Genomic DNA, 6,806 nt, shown 5'->3' on the forward strand with positions numbered 1-6,806 from the left:
GGAAATGTGATTGAAGCCCAATTACAGCCATGAATCATTCCCAAATCTGCAGGACATCTCAGTTTAGCTGCGGCTCTTTAGAAAAATTGCAATTCCAAAGCTCCACTCTTAGGGTAATGCAGACCTGTCACTGAGCAGAATCACAAATCAGAATGGGAACAGGGACTAGTGTCTGTGTTTGGAAGCCAACTGTGGTTTAACTCGTCCTACTTCTCAGTGACCTCTTCCATTCACATAGGTTGCTATCTCTTATCTGATCACCCTCCATAATCAATACCTTGGCTGAAATGATGGGAAAAATATTCCAGCTGTGCAGTCATTTTGTTTATTAGAACGTTGTGCTTGGGCAGCAATTCCATACCCTGGGAAAGACTGAGGAAGGTCCCCGGTAGCAGGAGGTAGCATGATATGATGCAAGACCCTGGACTTTGGGTTCAGAGGCAAGTTCGATCCTGGCTGTGTGTTCCTCTGCAAGACAATTAACTTCCTACATTTAAAAAATTCTACAAACTCACACAAATACACTTACCTAGTACGTTGCTATGAAGACAAAATACTATTTACAGTACCCGCTCAATAAATATAAGGATCTTAGGAAACTCCTTCAGAGGAGGAGAAGGCAGAGGAAACCCTCTACTCTTGAACTACTCCTTTTTTTCTTGAGACAGGCTCTCACTATATTTCCCAGGCCAGAGTGCAGTGGTGCCATCATGGCTCACTGCAGCCTCGACCTCCTGGGCTCAAGCAATCTTCCCACCTCAGCCTCCCTAGCAGCTGGAACTAGGAGTGTGTGCTACTATGCTAGGCTATTGTTTTGTTTTGTTTTGTTTTTGTTTTTGTTTTTTTTTGTATAGACAGGATCTCACTGTGTTGCACAGGCTGGTCTTGACCTCCAGGCCTTAAGTAATCCTCCCACTTTGGCCTCCCGAAGTGCTGGGATTACAGGTGTGAGCCACTGTGCCCAGCCTTGAACTACTCTTATGTTCATGTCAAAAACCTTACCTGACCTTTACATCCACAAATCCATCCTGCAAGATATATGTGTATATGCACACACACACATCAAAAGTTGAGGATCATTTATATATTCACATATTTTTTTACTCATATAGAGCTATGCATAAAGAGTTTGAACCAACATAGAAAGCGCTTTTATTTTAAAAATGAGATTAATAAAACATCCTGATAATCATTGTTTTCTAGTCTTTTGATTGTAGCTCATATAATTTTGCAGGACAAATACGTTTTCTCTTTATTTGTTTTATATGTATACATGGTTTCTGTGCCTTAGTAAAAATGCCAACCAAGTTTATTTTTTTTTCCTTCTTTGAATAATTTTTGCAGAGCTATGAAGGAAATATAGAAAATAAAAGATAAGCTACTACATGGAATAAAATTCATAAAAAGCCCTTCCCTAGTATTTCTCCAGGTAGCATCAGCTGCATATTTCTGCAGAGTGCTAAGTTGATATTTTTGATAATTCAAGGATTCGAGCCACCATCCAGTTTCATTCTGCAGATGTAGGATAGTTTAACTGCTCAAGTAGGTCATAAAATACACCATTTATAAAGCACTTAGCTACACTGTACCATGCAAAGGATAACATGCTAAAACAAAGACTTTTTAAAGGAGTTTGATATTAAAAGCATCACAGTGCAATTATTCATCCTCAAAGGTCTGTGTTGCAGAATTCATGGTTTAGATTAGAGAATATCAAGGGGTAGCATTCTGAAGTGTGGCAAATTGGGGGAACTTCTCCTAGCATATTGCACCTCATGATAACTGAAACTAAGTGCAGGGCTGGCTATTTGCTATTCTATGTAGCAGTTAGACAAAGCTAGTTAGCAGTATTGTGCTCAGCAAATATGTTTCAACATACATTAACTGATTATCCATCAGTGAAATATTGCACAATTAATTTTATAATATAACTGTCAACTGCAGAGATGATGGGCATGATTTGGAGCAAGAGCCTACCAGAGGATGTTTCTCAGCCTTGGTACTGTTGACATTTGGGGCCAGATGCTGCTCCGTGGGGCTGTCCTGTGCATTGCAGGCTGTTTTGCAACATCCCCAGCCTCTATCTTCTGAATGCCAGTAACTTCCCCACTCTCTGTCCCACCCACGTTGCAACAACTCAGAATGTCTCCAGACATTGCCACACGTCCATGAGGAACAAAATTGCCCTGGTTAGAGTTACTGTAATTCTCAAATTGCCGACTTTTACATTAGTATTTTAAAGCACCCCAGGTCATTGGAATTTGCAGCCTAGCTTGACAATCAGTGGGCTATTCTTTTGCAACTTAAAGTCAGACCTACCAACCCGGAACATCAGCACCATCTGACAGCTTGTCAGAACATCACACTCCAGGGACTGTTGTGTGGTGGGGGGAGGGGAGGGGGGAGGGACAGCATTAGGAGATATACCTAACGCTAAATGACGAGTTAGTGGGTGCAGGAAATCAACATGGCACATGGATACATATGTAACAAACCTGCACATTGTGCACATGTACCCTAAAACCTAAAGTATAATAAAAAAAAAGAACCCATTATATGTTAACATAAAAAAAAAGAAATGCAGATTCCAGATTCCTTCCTTCTTTAAAAAAAAAGAAATGCAGATTCCCAGACCTACAGACCCAGAGTCTGCATTTTACCGAGACCCCCAGGGGATTACTCTGCACATGGAGTTTTAGAAGCCATTCTCTGGCTCGTACAGCCTCCTATTCTCAGAGAAGTCTCCATAATTCCCAGGTCCCGCTGAGCAGACAGTTCAAGCAAGCAGATACAATGGTTGCACCTCGTCACCCTCACAACCTGACAGCAGACTGGATTGGGGAAGATGCCTGACATGGTGGATGCAGTGGGTGGATGCAGCATCTGTCAGTTACCAGGTAAAGAACTAATTAGATTCTCTCTAGAGAGTTTTTGTTACTGACAAGGGCTCCAGAGACTGTGTTGGTTTTTGTTGGGAGACAAGATTGTGTTGGTTCTTGTTGGAACACAACAAGAAGTAAATACTTGGGGCAAAGCTGAATGACCTGAATGGCAGATACTGACAGAGGAACCTCTCCTGCTCAGGTCTTGGCTATCTCTGCTCTCATCTTTCTTCCTTTCGTTGTTTCCTCTCCTTGGTTCAGAGATTTTCCTTTGCCTCCAGGTTGCCCTTGGTGCCCAGCTGTGGGCGTGCAGTGCATCAGCTATTCTTGGGTTGGCCCAACCCTTGGGTTGGGTTGGCATCAGCTATTCTTGGGTCGGCCTTTTCCTGGCAAGAAATTATACCTGTGACAAAAATGAAAATGTGTTTTACTTTAATAAAGTTGGAGGATGGGGATGTAAAATAATGGTACCATGCTGTATCATTAAGTTTATAATGCAAATTCTATAATTGCACATTGTCTATTGGTTGAACTCTTATGAAGAGCCATTTGATGTTTAAAGAGGCATAAAAATAAATACCTACTTTACTGTGTAATATTGTTTTAAAAGATACATATTGGGAAATAATCCAAAATAAAGGAAAGGAGAATTAAAAACAACTTGAGTGTTAGTAAGTAAATGAGTAAAAAACTTATATTTTGTCAACTGATAGAAATATCATACAGCCGTTAAAATGATAATCCCTAAATTTGTATAACAACATTGAAAATGTTTGTGTCAATTCAGCGACAAAGGCAAAAACAAAATTTTATTCATGGCAGGCAAGATTGGAGCTGTAAAACGTGTGGATGCATAAGGAGAAGATTGGAATGAAACACAAAGAGTAAAATTTGTTGATTTAACATGAGATGGTGCACATTTTTAGATTTTTGCTTTCATAAAGTTAGATGATTGGTAAAGATGTGCATGTGTTTCTGTCACCTCTGTCATGTCTGTCACCTCTTGTCATGTCTCTTGAAGTGTAGTGCTTCTTAAACTTTCCCTCTATGTAGGTTGAAAAATCCAGGAGACCATAGATACACTTTAATGTTAAATGAGCACGAGATGGCACGATTTTTAGTTGCTATCTTCTTAACTAATTATTTTTCATTCCACTGTAACAAAGAGGTGTTTTCAGGTATACCTAAGTGCAAGAATGATAGCTACTTTGTCTATAAAATTTGAAGTGTACTTGTCTATAAAATTTTAAGGTTTTATTTATTTATTTTAATTAAGAAAAGGGCAGCTATGAGGAGCCTGGCTAGGGCTGCATTCAGAACCTTGCTGCAGTTATTGTGAACTGTTTTGGACCCTTACATGAACTCTGTAAGCCTTGCTTTGTTGCCCATAAAATGGGGATGGCCACAATAGAACTGGCGCCAAGGTATTTTTTAAAATTAAAGGGGCCATTTAAATGAAAAGCACAGTGTAATGCCTGGCAAATTATTACTATGGAAAGCATATTAATTGTCTTTGTTGTTTCTATCTTATGTCAAACAGTAGATCTGTGTAAGGCAGATAATTATATGGTCAATGACTTACATTTTACTATATTTTCAATCTTAATATTTTATTATGATCTATAATCATTCCTATTTGACTATCACTTATTTTTATTAAGCATCAATGCATTCCTAATAAACTTCAATATTATCAAGATGATTTAACGGAAATCATGGAAGACTGTTCGTTTATACTTAAATTAGTGTCTACAAGGCATGCAGACAAAACTATTAGTTAAGAAGGCCTGATTGAAAAGAACAACCCATTTTTTATTACTTTCGACTATAATACTTTTTTCTTAATTTTTCTATTATGACATATATATGACCTAACCTATTGAAATTACTTCCTGACACCAGAAATTCACATCTTTCGTAACTTTTGGATGCTATTGTTTCTCCCCCTGAAGTGTGCTACTGTCAAGATGAAGCCACTACAGTAGTATTCAATATGATGGCACATTCTTATCTCTGGTCAAATAGAATTTTACAATCTGTACTCTGGCAGTAACTGCACCATCTCAATCTAAATCTATTTTGGTTATTCTTAATATATTCTCAATAAAGAGAATAAGATAGTTATGTATTTGCCTTCAAATAATTAACTTTCAGCAAAGCTTTCACAAAAGAGGATTTCATTAGATAAAAGTGTTAACTCTGCTTACTATTAAAATGCATCCCTGAGCTTATAATTGAAGTCAGCAAGGAAACAATGTTCAGCTAACTGAAATTTTACGTAGTAACACCCAGTGGAAGTGCCATCACATTCATTAATGGAAACATCTTGTGCTACTTCTTGGGCAACAGCTCCCATTGAGTCTGTCTTGCTTCACTGTGTCTTGAAGGGAAGTGTTATCTACTGTTTGCTTCAGACCATCTTTTCAAGGATGTTTGTATAGCAAACAGCTTTGGAAAGATAGACTATACTATCTTCTTCCAGAGCAAAGGGCCAGGATGTCCACCACTGCATTAGTCTGTTCTTGCACTGCTATAAAGAAATATCTGAGACTGGGTAATTTATAAAGAAAAGAAGTTTAATTGGCTCACAGTTCTTCAGGCTGTACAAGAAGCATGGTGTTGACCACCTGCTCTGCTTCTGGAGAGGCCTCAGGAAGCTTACGATCATGGCAGAAGGCAGAGGGCATTCAGGCATGTCTTACATGGCCAGAGCAGGAGGAAGAGAGAGAGGGGGAAGTGCTACACACATTTAAACTACCAGATCTCTTAAGAACTCTATCACAGGAACAGCACTATAGGGATGGTGCTAAAGCATTAGAAATTGCCCCTGTGATCCAATCACCTCCCCCGAGGCTCCTCCTCTAACACTGGGGATTACATTTCAACATGAGATTTGGGCAGGGACACAGATCCAAACCCTATCCACCAGGATCCTTAAGCATGGGATGACTCTTCTGTAACATATCCACTGCATTTGTAGGAGTCCATTTCAGCCCATCTGCTTCAGCCTGGTGGGACTTCGGTGCAAACAGACCTAATGAAAATGTGATGCTTCCGCTTCTTTTTGTGCCATGAATAATAATCTGTTCTTTATCTCTGACCCAGGAGTCTCATGTCTTCGGCTAACCCCTGTGACATTGTGGCAGGCTAACTAGTAAGCTTGCATGTAGAGTAAAATCTCAGGCCCTTCACGGTTCTTGATGTGTGTAGTTGTGAGCATCCTTAGGCGTAAGATGCTGGGATGGCTCTTGTGAGGAAAAAAAAATCCTTAGAATTTAAATTTAGAATGGTTTCTTGTCAGAATAGTGTTTGTGCTCTTCTCTTTTTGCAAAGATTTTCAAATCAACTCAATCCATGTAGTTTTACACTAGCTGGAATTTTAGTTCTGACCATTGAGGATTATTTTTTGGGTTCTGTCTTAGTTCATTTTGTGTTGCTCTAACTAAGTACTGAGAATGGGTAATTAATAAAGAGCAGAAATGTGTTTTCTCACAGTTCTGGAGGCTGGGAAGTCCCAGATCAAGGCACCAGCAGGTTCAGTTGTCTGGTGAGGGCTGCATCTTCCAGAAGGGAGGATCATTGTGTTTTCACATGGCAAAAGGCAGAAGGGCAATTGAGCTGAATGCTACCTGCAGCTTCTTATATGAGGGCTTTAATAGCATTCATGAGGGAGGATCCCTCAAGGCACAGCCACCTTTTAAAAGCCCTACTATCTACATTGGTAGTGTCACATTGGTTACACCTGAATTTTGGAGGAAACACATTCCAACCATAGCAAATTCCCTGCAAAAAGTTATGTGTGTATGTGTGAGTGGGGGTATGTGTGTGTATGTATATATACATATATTTGTGTATATATATATATATATACACACATATATATAATTTTTATATTTTATATTTTATAAAATATAAGGATCCATT

Source organism: Hylobates moloch, unplaced genomic scaffold, assembly GCF_009828535.3.
Source record: "Hylobates moloch isolate HMO894 unplaced genomic scaffold, HMol_V3 SCAFFOLD_7, whole genome shotgun sequence".
NCBI lineage: Eukaryota > Metazoa > Chordata > Mammalia > Primates > Hylobatidae > Hylobates > Hylobates moloch.